Source organism: Phocoena sinus, chromosome 7 (genome assembly GCF_008692025.1).
Source record: "Phocoena sinus isolate mPhoSin1 chromosome 7, mPhoSin1.pri, whole genome shotgun sequence".
NCBI classification, from domain to species: domain Eukaryota; kingdom Metazoa; phylum Chordata; class Mammalia; order Artiodactyla; family Phocoenidae; genus Phocoena; species Phocoena sinus.
In genome coordinates this window covers 20,259,822-20,282,597 of record NC_045769.1, presented here as the reverse complement: position 1 = coordinate 20,282,597, position 22,776 = coordinate 20,259,822, and positions in this window count along the sequence as shown.

Here is a 22,776-nt window from a genome sequence, read left to right as displayed (position 1 = left end):
ATGTACATACACCCATGTATGTACCCACCATCTAGATTCTACAGTGAAGATTTTGCCGTTTTCTTTTATCATATCTATCTCTTCATACCTTTATTCATCTACCTGATCTATCTAGGTTTTTGGTGCGCTTCAAAGTAAGTTGTAACCGTTATCGCATTACGCCTCTAACACTTCTGTGTTCCCCTCCTTTTTACTTTATGCAAAATAAGAATCACAGTTAACAATTATTGAGTATTTACTCTTTCAGGCACTGTGCCAAGCACCTTCTGTGCATTACATAATTTGATTCTATTGGTAATCATACGAGGCAGGTGCAGTTACCACACTCATTTTACAGATGAGAGCAACTGAATTATAGAGAACAATGGCTGCAGCCAACATTTATTTAATGCTTTCTATGGACCATGGGCCAGGCCAAGTGTTTGTCATCCATTAGCTCATTTAGTCCTTACAACAGCCATATAAGGTAAATATTATTCCAGATGAGGAAACTGAGAGTTGGAGACTAATGTTCTGAAACCTATTAAGCATTAGAACGTGGGTTTGAATCATTCTGACTCCACTATGCTCCACTTGCTCCCATCTGCTCACATCCTACTGTCACATCTCTTTTTCCTACTGCATTTTAGTTTTTTACGTCCATTTATGTTTTGCATCAGACCATGGCCTCTCACAGGAAAGAGTCACATTTTAGTCTTCCTAGTCTCAGGTCCTCAGTCTGATACAAATAGGTACTTTGTAAATGTTTCCTGAATGGATTCATAACAATGAACAGTAGTAACTGAAAGCCCCATGTCTTAGAACCAGTAAAATATTGCTAAGTTCATGACTAGTCTAGAAAAAGCAATGGAAATCTTGAAAGCTGATTCAGATGCTTCTGCTGGTTCCCTGAAGCTTTCTTTACACCAGTAGAACCTGTGACTCATCAAAGGCTCCCCATTTCATGTAGTCTGGGTGACCTGAAGGATGGGTTGGTAGGCTAGACCATACGAGTGCTCTTGCTTGCCCAGGCTGGAGCACACATCCGTGCTCTTTGATTCACTGGGCATCTTTTATGTGTCCCATACATGGAGGACACCAGGCTACATGCTGGGGAAGACATAAAGGTAAAACATGCAAAGAATTACTTAAGAGTTCCTACTCTAAGCAGGGCACAGTAAAGACAAGAACACTCACCACTAGAACAAAGGCGATGATTGGGTACTTCCTAAGAAAGAGACAAGTATAGTTTTAAAGGACTTCCAAGGAAGGACAAATCAGATTCCGGCATGGGGAGGAGACTCGGGGAAGGCCTGATCAAGAAATTTTGTCATTTGGGATGGGCACAGTTTTCAACAAGCAGAAGCATGGCAGAAATGAGAGAGTAAGAGTGGGAAATACAGTCCTGTGATGCTTCGATTACCAATCAAGTTGAAAACAGACCCAGGAAGACCAAGTTATCCCATGCAGGGTTGGAAAACAAGCAACACTGAGGCCAAACTCAATCACCACATATGTTTATTACCAAGCACAGCAGTACCATGGACGTAGTGGTGACCACAAACCTGACTCTCAGGTAGAAGCTCATGCAGCAGGTTGCCCAGGATCCTAACTGGTGTTGAGATGCAACAAAAGGCACAGTGTGGGAAGAGAAGATCCTGAAGCACCACCTCAAATGTTAAGTCTCAGGCACCAAACACGGGCTGTGCAATGTTCAAAGTTCTTTACTATATATCACTTCATTTGATGCCCATAACAAGATGTGAGAGCTGTTATTAGTCCTAGCTTTTCAAATGAGGAAACTGAGGCTAAGAAAGCCTGATAACTCACCCAAGCTCAGATGACCCGGGAGAAACAAACCATTGACTCCAAATCCAGTGTTCTAGGAGTTAACTCTCAGGACGGAATAGGAAGATCATGGTTTTGGAAATGGTTATGGCACGTCAGAGGTAACTTCCTTTCTCCAAATCTGAGTACTTCACAGTCAGTCTGTGTTATTAACTGCCACTACTGGGGTTATAGAGTAAAAAAAAATCTAAGAATTTTGAGAAGTTAGTCAAGCCTGACATTGGGCAAAACTAGCCACTCAAATGGAGTTTACTCAAGAACACCTTGTGATAATGCTTTGTGGTTACAAGTACAGGCTCTGAAAGCAAATTGTCTGGTTTTGAATCCCATCTTACTACCTACTGGCTGTGTGACCTTGCATAATGACTTCACCTCTCTGCGCTTCAGTTTCCTCATTTGTATAATGAAGATAATAATTGTACCTACACATGCAGCTGTTGTTAGGATTAAATGCTGTTTTACATATAAAAAAGCCTAGGAGAGGGACTAGGTACATAATAATTGTCCTACAAAAGTAACTTGATGTGTCATTTATATCCCATTTTGCAACTTTCATTAGGCACTTTAAGGTTTCAAAGAATGGAGACCTGTTCAGATGACCTCAGAGGACTGGTGTTTATTATAAAGATATGTGGCACAAACGAAGTCCAGGAAACTCCACAGCTGCATGACCAGGCCTCAGAGATCTGGGAAATCAGTCTTCACCTTTTAGGCTATTGCAGCCATAACGGGTCATATGACCAAACACTGTTTGTCTGCTTGTCACCAACTTTACTGCATGCTCCTCACTTTTTCTCCTTTCCTCCTTTTGTCAGTTGAATAAATTGCGCTCCTCAGGCCATGGTTATTCTCTATATTATTTATTTACTTTATCCCCTTTCCTGCATCCTAGCCTTTTTTCCCCCCACCCCTTAAGCAACCATTCTGATTTGCATTTAGCGTGTATCTTTTGGTTTGTACCTGTTCTTGTAAAACATGCATTTTTTTTAATGCATGTACTTTTCATCTTGAAAAATGCTACTTTGTTATATATCTCTTTCCATTTCTTCTTTCTTTCACCCTTCACTATTTATAAGTTCATCCATATTATTAGAAGTTCCTCTGGGCTGTTCATCTTACGTTGCTTAGTTCTCCATGACATATACCGACCATACGTTGCCTATCTAATCTCCGCTGGTGCATTCCCAGATTGCTGCCAACTGCCAATCACTACAAACAACACTGTAATGAACATCTCTGCACACATCCCCTTATGGGCCTATGTGAACTCTTGGGAAATATGAGTAGCACTCATTTTAATTTGACTAAGTTCTGTCAGATTTGCTCTGTTTCTGGCAGCACCCTTAACAGCAGTGCATAAATCCACTCCAAATCATTGGCATCTTGCAGCTTTCTAACTTCGAATAAATGGCTTCTCAGTCCTTCTCCAATTTCCACAATTCTGCTTCTTTCAGTTGCTGCTTCTGCTTTAATCCTCCACCTGCCCCAACCCTGCTCCCTTGCACTGCAGCTACCTGCTCTCGTTCGTTCTCTAATCTCCTGCACACTCTACATGGTTTCTTCTTACTCATGGTTTCTATAGCTTTCAGGAGCAATAGTGTCTCTTGGCCTCCTTTTCTTTCTGTTCTACCTTCAAATACACTGACTGGGTCCCTCAGTCATTATCCAGTCTGGTGCACTTCTGTGTAGCAGAGTTCTGCCCCGGGCCACCTCTCTAACTATCATTGGCTTAGACATCTACCCCTGGTCCAATCGGATGTCTCCATTGTTCTGAGGGTCACCTGGTATATACCTTATTGACCTCTAGGAAAGGGAATATCCATTGCAGACTCTTTCCATCGATGAGGGCTATGGATATGGCAGGCATTTAGAGTTTCATGGACTGCCCTGTACACATATTGATTTGATATCTTATTAAATTATTCAAAATTTACCAATTTTGATGTGAGGTAGCTGCAATTATTCAGGTAGATCATAAATCTTGAAGGTTATTTTATATATAAACACAGTGGGAAATAATCTTCTAGTTGCTCCTTGTTTATCTGGGGTCCCTCTTTTTCTTCTCCTTACATTCCTTCTTCCAACCCATACACATGTTATTAGAGAAATCCTGTCTTAATCCAAAGGACATATTGTTCCCACTGCCTGGAATATTTTTCCCTAACTCTCCTTTTGGCCTGGCTAAAGCAACTCCATTCTTGAGCAGAATTAAATTTCACTTCTCCAAAAAGATCTTTACTGACCTTCACTCTGGACTAAATTTTTCTGCTGGATGTCCCCATCCCCTTCCATCACACACATCACGTTTTATTATAATTCAGTGTTGTTTTATCCTACAAGATATGAGCAACCTGAGGACATGGATTTTACCTGCCCTGTTCATCGATGCATTTCTTTTGCTTAAAAAAAGTACTTTGCATCTAGTATGTGTTCAAAAATATATTTGGGTGATTTTATTGAATGATAGAGCAACAATATTTCCAGGGACTGGGTTTAAATCCCTGTTCAGTTATCAGGTCTGGGACAAATTGTTGTTCCTGTATTATCTACCACACAAAGCTTTATGTATGAAAAGACTTTTCACATTGTAAAGGTCTACAAAAATATGGCAAGGACACTGGATGGGTAAAGATCATTAGATAATGTTATGTTTATTAAGAGGAGCGTAAGTGCCAATTACTTGAGTAAGAGAATTAATACTCTGATCCCAGTATCATTTCATGAAACAAGGGGACCCTGGAGCTTGTCTTGTCTAGATATTTTGTTTTAGTGGAAAGTAAATTAACCGAGAATCTATGACTTGTCACTTAGCTATATACCAACAGGGCTAAGAAAAGGGGTCTTCTAGAGCTGTCTCTCACATATCCCAAGACATGTGCCCTTGTGAGAGGAAGCACCATCCAGCAGCACGTGGTCTCTGAATGCTTACGGTAGTCAGGCAGCTTCCTCTTTGGCTGCTGCCAAGCCGACCTTGGATTCCAGCTTCCCACAAGCCATTATTTCTTAGAATCATAGACTCATCAAATTCTCTAGAGTTTTTTTTTTTTTCTTTCCTCTGTGCCTCTTACTGATCCAGTTCTTCTCACTGACCTATGAAGGAGTAGCAAAAAGAGATACACTTACGGAGTCAGAGCTTTCATGTGCTATGATACAATATGTACCCCACTTCCTGCCACCCCACATCAGATGGCTGTGGAAATATCTGGGGGATTCAAACACTAGACCTCTGATTTCCAGGCAAAGTGAAGTTGTTCCCCAACATACACATGGCTTCCCAGTAAGAAGAATTATAATATTTATATTTTTTGTAGTGGCTACAGGAATTAGAAGCAGTAACAAAAGCTAATCCTAATAAGGGGTCCTTTGTGCCCAGCTGTTATAAAACAGGGTTTTTCACAAGTATTTACTCTCTCTGCAGAATGAAACATTGAAGTGCAAAAGTTTACCCCAAGCATGCCCACTGCTTTTCTTTAAACCTTCCAAAGACACACAAGCCTCTTATTTTTCAGGGCCCATCTGGCTATAAATTGCAATCAACATTAATTTATGAAAACAAATGACACCAGCCTACTCCACAACATTTTGAAATGGGAGAATTAGGCAGGGCAATAAAACAGGAATAAAATAAAAACACTCACTCAGACCCCATATCTGCCCTGGCAATATTCCAAGCCACACAAAGACCCTGAGTATCTCTATTCCAATACATTTTGCTTTTGCAAAGTTACAGTTATTTGATCACAAGACATGAAATTAGCTCTTTGTCACAGAGAGTGACAGGAAATTAAGCACATCCAAGTCTTTTCCCCTGTGACTGGAATCACCATTCCATCTGCAGAGTATACATCAATGGTGATAACCACAGAGAGAAAAGAAATTGGATCATCAACACTGGCTGATGATGTAGCTAGTGGTTTAATCTATTTTCTCTGGGACCTGCGGAGCTTATTTTGTTCCTGGGACTATTATCCAAGATTTGGGGCATGGAACTCTAAAGAAAGTCAACAGCGTGGTTTATAAGCATAAAGAAGGAATTGAGGCAATTTTGACCTCTTTATTATGGAATCTTTATTTATTGGCATTAAGGAGACAAAATGTCAATACATTGTGCCAACTAAGATACCATAAGAATGATGTGAAGAGAAAGGGTTTCACAATGTGTCTATGACTCTACACAAGGCAGCTGACCTCTCTGGGTCTCCATTTCTTTGGATGCATGAACCTTTTGCTTCTGAGTTTTTCAGTCATGAACACCAAAAGTAGTAAAACACACATATATACACAACAAGAATATTTGGAGCTCTGGGAGACAATCAATTGGCACAACTTTAAAAACAATTTTCATTTTAAAAGGCTACATTTAACATAAAACATTTAGATGGAGGCTGGACTAGGGGCTACAGACTCTTCCTCTAGACTCTGCCCCATTGAGAGAAAAGATACAAGGTTCATGAGACCCAAATGAGGATCAAAGGACCAGACTGTTTATTGATGAAGAAGAATGTACCCAATCACTCTGTTAAAGTAGGATTTGTAGACAACTTTGGAGAATAGGACTTAGACCTTAAGCTTAATGGGGCTTCCTATTCCAGCTACCCAAATCTTGGTCCTAGGAGCCATCTGTTTAAAAAGCTGATCTGTGAGTCTGACCTGAGTCTACCTCCCAGCTAGTTTCAAGGACCACAGGCTTGTCTCTACACCCTGGCACAGCTAGAAAACAGAGAAAGGATGGAGAGCCTCTTTTCCCCCACCTTACTGGGACACTTTGCTCAGGGGAATTTACCACATGGAGTTTACCACAAGGAGAAGACCCAAGACCATGAGCCCTCAATTCCCATGAGAAAACACAGAAACAATACCATGTGTAAACTGTGGGCAACATTTAACACAGTCACTCCACCCACTAGTAAATGTGTTTCAGTAAAGGTCAAACCCTCACCAGTCAACTTCACTATCCACCCCCATCCCCTTTAGGGAAGAGCAAATAGGCAGTTGGAGGGATAAGACAGAAGTATTATATTCCTTCTCTAAGAGACAAAGAGCAAATGTGGGGAGAGGAATAAAATAGTTTCTTCTCTCAGCTATCGGAAGGATTTTCTAACTGAAGGAATGGAGAAAACAGAAACAACCAGAAAAAGAAACTTTAGAAAGAACTTTCCTCAGAATATTTAAAGACTAGGAGAGAACCATATCATTCTGTACTTGAGAACAGAGGCATATCAAGTGGAACAAAATTCCTAATTTCTCCTCTTGAAATGCATTCATGGTGAGATTTCTCTGATTGATCCCATCTTACAGTCTTCTTGGTTGGTCCTGAAAGATGGACAAAAATTATGAAAGCCGAGTTCTCCCTGATCTTCTTCTGGAAGGTGAAGTGATGGTCTAAGGCACCTGTGATATAGAGCCTGAGAGCAGGGTCCTCACCATTAGGGGAAAAGATAGAATGTTATCTAGACTTTCCCAAGACTGACATGAGAGAAATATACAAAATGTGAATCATTCACTTGAGGACAGCATTGGAAGAACCGATGAAAGCTCAGAGAATGCAGGGGGGAGAAAAACTTACAGGAAAAGATTTCCAGAGATACAGAGAACAATTTCTCAGTGAGCCAGCTTGGAAAAAACAATTTAAAGGAAGCACATCTTCAGTCTGTCTTTAACAGATGTTTACTAACTCACTGTGGTCCTGGAGCCAGCTGTGGCTGAATAGGGAACATTTTCCATCACAGATCCTTTGTGGTGAAAAAGAATAAAGTTGAAAATGGATGGCACCAGACTGTCCATGATTTATCATTTTAGTCTTGTCACCAAGAATCAAAGAGCCCCATTCAGCGAGGCTAGAGCAAAGGAAAAGGCAAAGAAATATTTGATTTGATATGAATCAGTTATTTGAGGTCAATCTGGAAAGTTTCTTTAGAGTAAATAAAAACCCAACATTTCAAAGAAATAAAGAATAATAATCTGGTGATCTCTCATGGCAAACTTTCAAGAATAAAGAATTTAATTTATTGGGCTTCCCTGGTGGCGCAGTGGTTGAGAGTCCGCCTGCCGATGCAGGGGACGCGGGTTCGTGCCCCGGTCCGGGAGGATCCCACATGCCGCGGAGCGGCTGGGCCCGTGAGCCATGGCCGCTGGGCCTGCGCGTCCGGAGCCTGTGTTCCGCAATGGGAGAGGCCACAACAGTGAGAGGCCCACGTACCACAAAAAAAAAAAAAAAAAAAAAAAAAAAATTTAATTTATTAAGGATGTACAGCAGCACATTCTAAGGATGGAGCAATATCTCAACAACTTAATAGGGATAGAATTACTGGGAGAGCAAGCTTTCTCCAGAGGTTATTTTGTCCTTTACCCTGACTCTAAGAGCAGTAGTCAAGCCAAATACAGAAGTCCCCAGTCCTTATAGCTATTACTTGTTCCTGTACTTTGTAGTATTTGGAAGTAGCATGCTTCAATGATAAAATTTAGGCAATTTTTCTTTCATCTCTTGCCTCTTCTCAGATTCTTTTTTCTTCTCTCCTGCTTCACAGCTTTTGTACTTGTTGTCCCTATGCCTACAGTGCTCTTGCTTCAACTCTATTTGGCTGTTACCTTCTTACCCTTCTGGTCTTGGGTGGAATGTCACCTTCTCCAGGAAGTCTCCCCTTATGGCCTCATCTAAAGTAAAGATGATCTCCTATTATTTTCTATCCCATTGCTCTGTTTATTTACATCATAACAATTATCAAATTATCACATTTTTATAATTATCAGATCATTAAATAGGAACTTAAAAGGGAAATTAGAAAGTATTTTGAACTGCATGAAAATCAAAATTTGTGGTATATCACTAAAGTAGTTCTTAGGAGGAAATATATAGAGCCAAACACCTACATTAGAGAAATAAAATAAAATCTCAAATTACTTCAGTTTCCACCATAAGAAATTGTAAAAAGAAGAGCAAATTAAATCCAAAATAAGTAAAAGAGTGGAAATAATAAAGATCAAAGAAGAAATCAATGAAATGGAAAGGAGTAAATTATTAGAAAAATAAATGAACTGATGAAATAAGAGGTAGTTCTTTAAAAACATCAATAGAATTGATCAGCCTCTAACCAGATCAGGAAAAATCAGAGAGAGAAAGAGAGAAGGTATGAATTATCAATACCAGGAATGAGAGATGACACTATTACAGATTCTACAAAAATGAAAAGAATAATAGGGAAATATTATGTACAACTTTATGCCAATAATTTGACAACCTAAATGACATGGATAAATTTCTTGAAAGACACAAACTATCAATGTTCACTCAAGAGAAAACAGGTCACATTAACAGGTATAGCCCTATATCTAATAAAGAAATTGAATTTGTAGTTAAAAATCTTCCCACAAAGAAAACTCCAGGTTTAGATGCCATCATTGGTGAATTAATTTTAGGAAGAAATAATACCAATTCTAGGGACTTCCCTGGCGGTCCAGTGGTTAGGACTCTGCGCTTCCACTGCAGAGGGAGTGGGTTAGATATCTGGTTGGGGAACTAAGATCCCACATGTCTCGCACCTCAGCTAAAAAACAAAGTTACCAATTCTATACAAACAATCCCAGAAACTTAAACAGGAGAGACTATTTTCCAACTCTTTCTATGAAGCCAGAATTACCCTGATACAAAAACCATACAAAGACATTATAGGAGAAGAAAACTCCAGACTAACAGCCATCATGAACGTAGATGCAACGCTTCTAGACAACATTTTAGTAAACCAAGTCCAACAATATATATAAAGAATATGGCACATGACCAAACAGAGTTTATTCCAGGAATACAAGTTTTGATAAACATTTGATAATAAATCAATGTAATTCTCTATGTTAGAAAGCCAAAAGAAAAAAATGATCATCCTAATAGATACAATAAAACATCTGACAAAATCCAATATACGGTTCTGCCCAAAACTTAAAATTAAAACACCCACACACCTTCCGGCAAGCTAAGAATAGAAGGGAACGGCCTCAATCATACTTAATGGTGGAAGAAGAAATATTTTCCCCCAAAGATCAGGTACAAGCAAATTGTATCTGCTCTCACCATTTCCATTTAACATCGTACTGCAGCTTCCAGTCAGGAAAATTTGGCAAAAACAAGAAAAAAAAATGATCTATATTAAAAAGAAGTAAAACTTACTTCACTTACAGTTTCCATGATTGTCTGGGTATAAAATCAGATGAAATCTACAAAAGAATCCATTGTATTTCTATATCCTAGCAAGGAACAATTGGAAATTGATATTAAAAACAATATTACTCACAATTTTGAAAAAATCAAATAGCTATGCATAATTCTGACAAAAGATGTGAAATACCTATGCCCTGAAAACAACAAAACATTGCTGAGAAAAATTAAAGAAGACCTAAAGAAATGGAGGGATATATTTTGTTCATGGATTGGAACATATATTGTTAAGATATCAATTTTCCTCAGACTGATCTATATATTCAATGCAATACTGATCAAAATTTCAGCAGATTTTTTATTTGACAATATGACAAGCTGATTCTAAAATTCATATGAAAATTCAAAAAACCTAGAACAATAAAAGCAAGTTTGAAAAATAAAAGCAAAGTTGGGTGTCTGTCACTACTAGACTTTGAAACTTATTATAAGAACTACAGTAATAAAGACAACATAATACTGGCATCAAGATCAATAAACATAAAAAAAATCAATAAACAAATCAAGGGAAAAGAAGAAAGAGTTCAAAAATAGACCCAGAGAGACATGCACATTTGATTTTCTTTTCTTTACCAAGGCGCAGAGATGATTTAATATAGAAAGGGTAAGCATCAAAAAAATATGCCGGAATAACCAAAGATATCGATATGCCAAAAGATGATCTTCAATTCATATCTCACACCATATGCAAATATTAACTTAAAATGGATCATAGAATGTAGAACTTATACCATAAAACCTTTAGAAGACAACATAGGAGAAAATTTCTGTGAACTTGGATTAGGCAAAAATGTCTCTGTTACTACACCTAAATCATAATACATAAAAGAAAAATATTAATACATTGAACTTCATCAAAAACTTCTGCTCTTCAAACTTCACTGTTAAGAGAATGAAAAGACAAACATAGCCTGGGAGGAAATATTTGCAAAAAATGTATCTGATAAAGAAGTTGTGTCCAGAATTTATAATGAACTCTCAAAATTCAATAATAAGAAAGCAAAAAAACAAACAAAAAAAAAACCCAACAACAATAAAAACAGGCAAAAGGTTTAAACAGACACTCACTACAGAAAATGTATGACTGCCAAATAAGCACATGAAAAGATGCTTACATCATTGTTTATTAGGGTCCGGCAAGTTGAATGACAATGAGATACTATTGCACATTTACTGGAATCACTAACATTTAATACATTGACTCATACCAAGTAGTGGATAGGATCTGAGGCAATGTAACTTTCATATATTGTTGGTAGTAATGCAAAGTGGTATATCCACTTTGGAAAACAATTTAAGAGTTTCTTAAAAGGTTAAATATACACTTATCATAAAACCCAGCAATCTTCACACAAAAAACCTACACATGGCAGCTTGTTTTATAATTGTCCCAAACTGGAAATGATCCAGATGTCCTTCATTGGGTTAATGGTTAAACAAAATGTGATATATCTTGTACATATAATGGTAATAAAAAAGAATTAATTATCAATATAATCCACCACATAGATGAATCTCAAAATAATTGCTCTGAGTGAAAGAAACCAAACCCCTCAAAAAAGATGCAACAATAAGGTAGAAGAATATCCAGTGTTCTACCCCAACCAGTCAATAGGATTCAGAAATAATTTTTGTTTGTCAGTTATACCTATGGTATGAAACATGTAGAAGATGTCAGAACCCATACCACTTGATTATGCCTGCAGACACTAGCTTATTTTCTGGTGTGCATTTTGAGATCACATCCTTTTATTTGCCATCACTTGGGTAACTGACATTTCTTTGGACACCTCCCTCCCCCTTCTACCACTGCCATCACAAGGCAATCTCCAGAGTTGTAACTCAGAACTTGGGAGCTGCTAGACCCATGCTCTGGGAAGATTAGACATTCTGTGATACTACCCTTGAGTTGCAACTATGATGTTTCTAGCTGGAAGTGGGAAAAACTTAATTATATAAGATGATCCCCAAGAGAGTACTCATGCCAGAAACCTCGAAGGTCAAATTCTCCTGAAACATAGCCTTGTCCTATATCCTGACTCATTCATCTCCCTTACTCTTTCCTGAGAATTTGAAGCATGGAGAGCTGCTCTTGCCCAGTGTGGACAAATGGGGTAGGTATATGACAGGTGAAACACATGTTCACCTTATGCTCTACGTTATGCTTCTGCCTTACCCCTACAGTTTGGCCTATGGGTTGTTTTCTTCATAGCTTCTAAAACCAGGATTGACTTATAATTATATTTTTTAATCTTCTACTTAATTTTATGACTAGTTTTCTTGTTAAAACCCCCAATTAAATCCATTCCAGGGGAATCTATTCCGTGGTCTGCCTTTATGGTCAACATCTCCTGTTCCATCTGTCACATTCTAATGAGGGGATCCAGCCACCCATCAGTGGTCCTGAGTCTTCCATGCTGCCCTGCAACCTCTCTCTCAGGTCTACCTGAGTTGCAGGAGTTGCACACCCATAGGGATTGGAGAATTCTTAGAACCAGCTTACTCACAGGAATTCTTTATACTTCTTCCAGTCCAAACAGCTGCATGTAAAGTACATATTCTTAAAAGGGTTATCATTGGCTAGGTCATCTGTCTCCAAACTCCTCTCCTAGCAGTCTCCAGTCCCTATCACCTCCATCTAATTCAACTCACTGACATCGTTGCCTTAGGGAAAGTGAGAGTGGGAATTTCTGGGCCAGGAGCCATAGCCTAAGTGAATGGGAGAAGGATTTGAATGCATCCTGTTGGCATCTCAGAGAGAGTCAATTAACCCCTGAGGAACCAGAAATACTAGATAGTTCTATGACATTTCAGTAATGCCAACATAGCAATTTGTATTAGTGCCACATACTTATTGAAGAAGGAAGTGAGTGAAGAGGAGCAAAGAAAAGAAAACAAAGAAATAAGTGGGGAAGGCAGGATGCTAGCTTCTCTTTTTCTGCCTTCCTGGACTGTTTGGAAACCAAGAGTCCTAAAAAAGTTTAGTCATGACTCTCCAGCTTTGCCCATCGCTGGACTCCTTCTGGGTTACCACTGCCAAATATTTGAAAATTTTTGAAATTATTTTTATGGAAATATAGCCAAAAGTTTCAGGGAAACAGACAAGTTTCTAAGAAGTTGGACTTCAAGAAAGAGTTCAGTGTGAGTAGAAAGGAATATTTTAAACAAATATGGTACTAAGACCTTGGCTATATTCAGGAATGATTAACAGCATTTAAGAATTGGTGAGAAAAATACCAAGGGGTATAAAGGTGTTTATTTAAAAGATGAAACAAAGTTTCTGAAGGGTTGATAAAGAACTACCCCATTTTGATAGAATGATTCTCTTTTTCCTCTTCTTTCTCTTTTTTATTTTCATTTTAATAATGTATATGGCACTGTAATCCACTCCCATTAACTTTCCAGACTGCAGTGGTCAAACATCTCAACTATGGGTTCAGGATTCCATTTGCTTCTTGGCAGCAGTGTAGCCCAAATGGAGGTTCACCTCTTAGAGTGATGGCCAAAGGTCCTGAAAAACCATACAGAAACCATACAAACCAGCTATGCTTCCATTTGTATCTCTTTCCTTGATGACTAGAATCTCTGCATTAGCATGCAATGAGCACAGCTATAAAGATGGACTTCACCACTTTTCCTCTACTTATCTCATCTCCAGACACATGGTTTTTCTACTGTGTAAGATTTCATTCTAGTATGCCCTTTGGACCTGACATTCCTAGGTATCAAACATCCTGTGTTTTAGGTTTTTCTATCCGTACTTTATTTCAAAACTAAGAGTATGCCATAAATAAAATGGAGTAAGATTCCTCAGGTAATGTTTATTTTATCTGCTAATCAGTGGCTTCCTAACTTTGTTAGAACAAGCCCTCTAAAGCGCTTGCTACAGGAGAAGGAACATAAAAGGTAAATTAGAGAAAGCAAGTGAACATTCAGGAACATTCCAGGGGTCTCCATGACCCTCAGACACAGAATATTAGAATTTGGAAAGAACTTGAAATTATGGTTTGACTCCTGCCAGTTTCACTGGTTGTGGAGCTAGCCAGGTAAGCCTGGACACCATTTGCACTCTCTAAGTGAGAGTGACAGAGCCAGATCTGGGACTCAAGTTTTCTGATACCTTTCTTCCATGAAGACTTCCAAATTACATTACTTAGATGCTTGCTCACTCTTGAATGCAAATGGAGAAATACAAGCTTTGTTTCCATCTGGGATGAGCATTGTACCATTTATTCAAAGTGTTCTCAGTCCTCAAAGCTGCAACTACGAATGGTCAGGTCACCTTTAGAGGGCCACTGGGAGAGAGGCCCTAAATCAATCATACAACATCCACTAGCAGCTCTGAAACTTCCAAGGAGCAGCAAACCTCTTGGGAGAAATCAGCACTGACCAGTGGTTTCCCTTTTCTAGAAACAGGTTTTCTATCTCAAGGTTCTTAGCTCTAAACCCCAATCTCAGCTCTGGAAAAGCAGGTCTTCCTTAAAGAGCCAGCTCTTGATCTTGCTCACTAAGGCCTAGAGAGCTCTTCATTCGTCATGGAAAATTTCCTAGGCAAAAGGAATGCAGTTATCTTAATTCTACCCTTATGTTTATATGATTTTTTTCCTGGGGATTTCTACTTTTAATTGAAAATAGAGAAAGAGGAAGAAAAGAAAATCTTTGAAGAACACATTTTATAGCTCCCTGTACCCAGGTATCCACCACCTCAAGCAACCAGGATTGTGTAGTCAGGTCATTTCCAGAGAGTATTCTCCTCTCCTGAAGGCTCACCTGTTTCAGCCTGCTAGACCTGCTTTGAAATTCATCTAGTTCTCAGGATGTTAGCTAGACTCTGAATAGGCAGGCTGCAGAACTATTGAGGAAAAGACAAGAGAAAACAGGAATTAGCATGACAACAGCAATTTAAGTTATACAATTGGCCAAAGTTTGCCAAGGAAGATTTTGAGTGCTAGAATAGAGTTTTAAATCTCCATGAATAGTTTAAGATTTAGGTCAAGCCAGGGATAGAATAAAATAAAAATAAAAAATCAAATGACAGAGATACTCATCTAATTCATTTTCCCATCTATGAATAACTTGGCATGCAGGCTAAGGAGAGAGTTTGTGCAAGGCAAATATTCTGAAGGGATGTTTTTTCCCTCTGGTTCTCTATGCTGTCCTTCTTTTTGGATTTTGTCTTTCAGTCCGAAGAACCATAATACCCTCATGTCCTAAACATATTTTGTAGATTAGTCACTTTCTAACATTTGCTTTCCTTTTCAAGCTCAACTTCTGACCTTTGAAATCTGAGGCTTTCTGTCATCCTTATTTAATACACCCCAGCTTCTCTCTTTTGACCTGTCTGTCCATGTCTCAGACTTGCCTCTCCACCATCTTAGCCCTCAATCACCTAGAACCAGCCCCAACCAGAGATGATGAGATAAGCCAAGCCTGCTTTCTGAGCCCTCAAATTTCCCCAGCCCTAATCTCCTGTTGTTTTGGGGATTTAATGACCTACCTTATATTAATGTATGAATCCCCAGCATCTTCATGGACAAGACTGCCTTTCCCAGGATGCAGGGTCCAGTTCTGTGGAATTCCCTATGTTTTTCTTCCTCAGGAATCTGTCAATAGGTAAGAATTTGAAAAAAAATTTAGACCTAGTCATGAGTGCCTGAAAAGTAACCTCATAACTTGACAGAGTTCTAAGAATAACAATGCAGTTTTCAACTCTGTAATCTCATACAATTCTCACAGTCATCCTATGAGGTAACAGAGAGACATATTACAGATAGCTGTGGCCCCAGGTGAAAAAGGAATTGTCTAAGGTGATGTCAATAGCTTTTCATCTCAGAGTAAAAACCAATGTCCTCAGCATGGCCTTCAAGGGCCTATGTGATCTGTCCTATATCTTTCTCTCCAACCTCATTTCCCACCACTCTCTGACTCTTCATTGATTTTTTATACTTTCTGTTAACACATAATTATCCAAAGTTTAAAAATGTCATTCTAATAAATATATAAAATCAAGATATCAAATATTTTATTCAACTCACTAATTAATGAGAGAATCAGTAAGCTCTTAGGATTGGTTCAAAAAAGAATTTTAAGAGCAGAGATATATGTATACATATACTGTCAGAAATATTGAAGTGAATTTGTTAATGGATGCAAAACTGGCTAATATTGTATGAGACAATAAAGTGTAATGTTTGAATCAATAAAGTTGACATGCATTTATCCGGGAGAGTACCCAGATTGCTAAAATCAGGAATGAAAGAAGAGACATCACTACAAATCCTATAGAAATAAAAAGATTTATAAGGAAATACTATGAACAACTGTATACCAACAAACTAGATAACTTACATGGAATGGATAAATCCCTAGAAATACACAAGTTAAAGAAACTTCCTCAAGAGATACAGAAAATATAAATAGAGCTATAACAAGAAAAACAATTGAAATAGTAATTTTAAAACTTACCAAATATTCAAAGAATTAATAGCAATCCTTCAGAACCCTTCCAAAAAATACTAAAATAGAGAACATTTCTCAAATCAACATTTGAGTCCATCATTACTAGGTCTTCACACATGAAGACACCATAAGAAAATAAAACAACAGACAAATATCCCTTATGAATATTGACACCAAAAATAACAACAACAGCAACTCAACAAAACACTGGCAAATCAAATCAAGTAACATAAAAACTATTCCCTTATAAATCTTTTTATTTATATAAGATTTGTAGTGATGTCTCTTCTTTCTTCCTGATTTTAGCAATCTGAGTACTCTCCATAAATGCATGTCAACTTTATTGATTCAAACATTATACTTTGTTGTCTCATACAATATTAGCCAGTTTTGCATCTATTAATAAATTTACTTCAATATTTCTGACAGTAACATAAAAAACATACACCAAGACCAAGAGGGACTTATCTCAGAAATGCAAGATTAGTTTAACATCTGAAAACCACTTAATGTAATGCATACCATATTAATAGAATAAAGGACAAAGCCATATGGTCATCTCAGTGGACACAGAAAAAAGTATTTGATGAAAATTTAACACTCTACATGATTAAAAATACTCAGCAAACCATAAAGAAAGGAACTCTCTCAATGTGATAATGACCACCTATGGAAAACCCACAGCTATCATATTTAATATTAAAAGACTGAATGCTTTCACCATAAAATCAGGAACAAGACAAGAAGGTCCAATCCTGCAACTTCTCCAACATTATAATGAAAGTTCTAGCCAGGGAAATTAGACAAGAAAAACAGGGTGGGGCTGGGGGAAGCCACCCAGATTGGAAAGGAAGATGTAAAAGTCTCTCTCCTTGCATATAGCATGATATTGTGTAGAGAAACTCTTAAGAAATCCACTAAAAACTATTAAAACTGATAAATGAGTTCAGTGGATTACAGGATACAAGATCAATATACAAAATTCTCTTGCATTTCTATACAGTAACAGTGAAAATTTTGAAAATGAAATTAAGAATTCAATTCTATTTACAATAGTATCAAAAATAATAAAAATACTTAGTAATACATTTAATAAAAACAAGACGGGCTTCCCTGGTGGCACAGTGATTGAGAGTCGGCCTGCCAATGCAGGGGACACGGGTTTGTGCCCTGGTCTGGGAAGATCCCACATGCTGCAGAATGTCTGGGCCTGTGAGCCATGGCCGCTGAGCCTGCCTGTCCGGAGCCTGTGCTCCGCAAAAGGAGAGGCCACAACAGTGAGAGGCCCGCGTACCACATAGAAAAAATATATATATATATACATGGAAAATTACAAAATATCATTGAAAGAGATTGAGGAACATGTAAATAAGTGGGAAGATATTCCTTGGTCACCCATCAGACAATGTACTATTGTTAAGATGACTTTACTCCCCAGTTTGATCTACATATTTGAAACTATTACTATCAAGATACCAGATGCCTTTTTACAAAAATTGACAAGCTAATCCTCAAATTCATATAGAAATGCAAGGAACCCAAAAAAGTTAAAACAATCTTGAAAAAGAACGACAAAATTAGATAACTCATTTTCCAATTTCAAAACGTACTCTAAAGCTATAGTAACCAAGAAAGTATGAGAATGGAACAAGAATAGACATATTGATCCATGAAATAGGCCTGAGATTCTATAAATAAACCCATAAATTTATGACAATTGATGCTCAGCAACAATGCAAAAACAATTCTGTGGTGAAAGAACAGTCTTTTTAACAATTGGTGGAGGGCCCGCTGAATATCCACAAGCAAAACAATGAATTTGGACCTTTACCACACAACATACACAAAATTAACTCAAAATGGATCTTATGTCTAAATGTAAGAGCTAAAATACTGAAACTCTTAGAAGAAACCATAAGAGTAAACCTTCACTGTCTTGGGTCAGACAATGGTTTCTTTGAAATAACACCAAAAGCACAAAAAGCAAAAGAAAAAAATAGATAAACTTAAAATTAAAAAGTTTTATTCTGCAAAAAATACCATCAAGAAAGTGAAAGATAATTCTCATAATGGGAGAACATAGTTATAAGTCATATATTTGATAAGGGACTTTTTTTCCAGAATATATACACATACATTCTTTTTTTAAATTGAAGTATAGTTGATGTACAATATTATAAGTTTCAGGTGTACAACATAACGATCCACAATTTTAAAGGCTATATTTCAATTTAAAATGTTGGCTATAGTCTCTACATTGTACAATATATCTTTGTAGCTTATTTATTTTATACATAGTAGATTGTCCATGTTGTTCCAAATAGCAAAATTTTCATTCATTTCTATGGCTGAGTATCATTCCATTGTGTATATATATATACCACATCTTCTTTATCTTGGACACTTAGGTGGCTTCCATATCTTGGCAATTATAAATAATGCTGCTCTGAACATTGGCGTGCATGTAACTTTTTTAATTAGTGTTTTTGTTTTTGGGAGGCATATACCCAGGAGTAGAATTTCTAGGTCATATGTTACTTCTATTTTTAGTTTTTTACCCAATCTCCATATTGTTTTCCACAGTGGCCACACCAATTTACATTCCCACCATCAGCGCAAGGGTTCCCTTTTCTCCATATCCTGGCCAACATTTTTTATTTGATTACAGATGATAGCCATTCTGAGAGGTGTGAGGTGATATCTCATTGTGGTTTTAATTTGCATTTCTCTGATGTTTTAATTTCATTATTTTACATGTAGCTGTCCAGTTATCCCAGCACCACTTATTGGAGAGCATGTCTTTTCTCCATTGTATATTATTGCCTTCTTGTCATAGATTAATTGATCGTCAGAATATATATTCTTAAAATTCAATAGTAAAAGACAAAATTTTTAATGGGCAAAAGATTTAAACAGACATTGCTCCAAGTAAATATATTAAAATGGCTAAGTGCATGGAATGATGTTCAACATCATTAATCCTTAGGGAAATACAAATTAAAATCACAATGAGATATCACCTCACAGCAGCTAAAATGGCTATATTTAAAATGATGAATGATAATAAGTGTTGACAAGAATGTGGATATATTAGAATTCTCATACACTGTGGAAATATAAAATGACACAACCATTCTGAAAACAGTTTGATAGTGCCTCAAAATATTAAGCATGGACCTACCATATGACCCAGAAATTCCACTGCTAAGTATACACCCAAAAGAAATTAAAACATACACTCACACAAAAACTTATTTGTGAATGTTTATAGAAACATTACTTATACTATGCAAAAAGTAGAAAAAAAACCAAATACCCATCAACTAATGAAGAGATCAACAAAATGTGTTATGTCCATACAATTGAGTATTATCAATAAACAATGAAGTATTAATACACGTTACAACATGGATAAACCTTGAAAACATTATGCTAACGTGTAGTTGCAAAAACCATAAGTTGTATGATTACATTTATATGAAATTTGCAGAAGAGGCAAATCTATAAAGACAGAAAGTAGATGAGTTGTAGCTTAGGGCTCCTAGGGGGAAAGGGAATGATGGAAGGGAATACAGAATATCTATTAATGGGGTTTCTTTAGAAGGTGGACAAAAATTAGATTGTAGTGATATTTGTAAAACCCTGTAAATATACTAAAAAAAATTGAATAGTAAACTTTAAAAGAGTGAGTTGTATGGTATAAAACATTGTATCTCAATAAAGCTGCTTGTTTGGGGCCATCTTTTCTATAGGGTAGAATTCAGTTGTATCTGTACAGGACAGAATTCGTTATACTTTGGAAAGAATCACTTGCACTCAGTTTTCTACAAGTTGAATTCTGCCTCTACAGAATTATAAAATAACTTGGGCAATAGGAATTCAGTCAGAGGGGAATGTCTCAGTGTAATCAGATAATCTCCAGAAAATACCTTAGACAATTCCCAGCTCTCCGCTGAAAGGATACTCAGTATTATCTTGCCCATTTCCAAATCTTGGACAATTTTTTCCTGACACGCCCTTGAAAACTCCAAGTGTGTTCCTACCACAAGGCCTTTCCAGTTTTATTCCCTCTGCTTCAATCTCTCTTCATACATATTATTACCTGGCTTATTTCCTCTTCTCCTTCTGGTCTCTACTCAATTATTACCTTCCAGAGACAGCTTCCCTAGAGTACATACATTAGTTATTTACTGCTGTTTAACAAATCATCCCCAAAAGCTCTGGCTTTAAGCAACAAAATTTAGTATCTCACAGTTTTTCTCAGTCAGGACTCCAGGAGCAGCTTATCTGGGTGGTCTGGCTTATGGTCTGTCATTCAGCTGCAGTCAGGATGTCGGCAGGGACGGCAGTCATCCAAAGGTTTGACTGAGGCTGGAGAATTGATTTCCAAGATGGCTCCTTTACATGGCTGTTGGCAGGAGGCCTCAGGTCTTTGCCACATGAGCTTCTTAAGCTGCTTGAGTGTCCTCACAACATGACAACTAACTCCCCCCAGAGCAAATAATCCAAGAAAAACCAGTGGAAGACACAATGACTTTATTATTCAAAGTCATACCCTCTCACTTCAACTTCATTCTACCTTTTAGAAGTGAGTCATTAAGTCCAGCCCCTACTCAAGAGGAGGGAAATTAGGCTTCACCTATAGAAGAGAGTATAAAAGAATTTGTGGACATATCTTAAAGCACCCTAACACACTCTTACACAAATATACACTCTTGTATGGTACTCTCTATTGCCTTATTCACTTTTTGTTTTCTTCATAACATTTGATATGATTATATTATATGTTTATGTGGCGATTACTGACTTACCCACTACAATGTAAGACCTGTGGGAACAGGAAATTTGCGCTATCCTACACTGAAAACTCAGCACCTAGAATAGCACTAGGCGTGTAGTAGCTCAATGACTATTTTGTTTCCTAAATAAATGAAAGTGTGGATGAGGTTTTAAGTTACAGGATGAAAATCAAGCTTGGAAACTAGGTGTTATGACTCCTAACCTGGTATGTTTCCCAATATTGTATCTTAGAGGAATTCTACTGATGAAATGTAACTTAAACTGTGGTTTGTGGGAAGAAAAAGAAAAACCCTCCCAGTCCTCTATGAATTCACTCCAACTGAGGCCTCGTCCACTCTTTCTAGATCCAAGACAAACCCTGCTGACCAAAATTGAGGAAAGTCTTTCTCTGCTCCATACACACAAAAACATTCCCATCTTTTAAGCGTCAGTGAGGGGGCTTGGTGGGGGACAGGGACCATGAAAATGTCTCTGTTAGCCCCACATTTCCTCCCCTACTTATAAAGAGAAAGTTGGGGAAGCACTGAAGCAACCCTAGAGCCTAGGGTTGAACACAAGCATTGTGTCTGGCTTTAGGAGTAAGAGATCTTGAACACTACCTTGCATATTCACTTTGGTTTATTCAGGATTTAACAGCATTTCTGAAGCCAAATGTTGATGCTGCCTGGCTCTGGGGAATAAGGAAATCTACATGCAATTAGGAAGCAGATTGTAATGGAAAGTACACAGGATTGGTACTGCACTGCTAATCGGCTGGAAGTCTTATTTTCCATACCTGTAAAATGGCAGGTGCAATTGGAGAGAGCATAGATAAGTTCAAATTCCTATTCACGTTCTAAAATTCATATAAAGTTCAGAGATGTCTTAATATCCCTTGAATAGTCTTTTTCAGCTTCTTACCAGAAATTTCAACAAGGATCAGCACAGGACGCACTTGCATTTCTCTCTCCCTTCCCTAGCAGCCTCTAGACTGTAGGAAGATGGGACCACACACACATGCACACACACACACACAAACACGCAAAGGATATGAAAGGAAAAAAGTCATTTCATCATAATTTTTGTAGAACAGAGAAAGGTGATGGGAGATGTTGAAGACAAACTCCATCCGTTCATATTGTATGACACACGGCAATGAGGCAAATGCCAACATTGGGACGCTGGAGAATGAAAGTCCTAGATATTCCCTATCACTGCCCAGCCTGAGTGGAGCCAAGAAGAATGCAACTACTCACAGGTTGAGAGGAGGGTGTTATTTCAAAACTGATGGTGAATTCACCAGCTCTCAGCAGGTGTACCATCTCACCATTCCCCTTGGTGTCTCTTTAGTGAAGCTTCTAAATTAAGACAAAAGGAGCCCTGGTCCTCGGGACAACACCAAGCCTCAGGAGTCACCTCATTGAGCCTGGCATTCTGGTTGAAGAGATGGTGATGAACGTGGGATGAGAACAAGAAATTGATATTCACCAGGTAGTTAATCT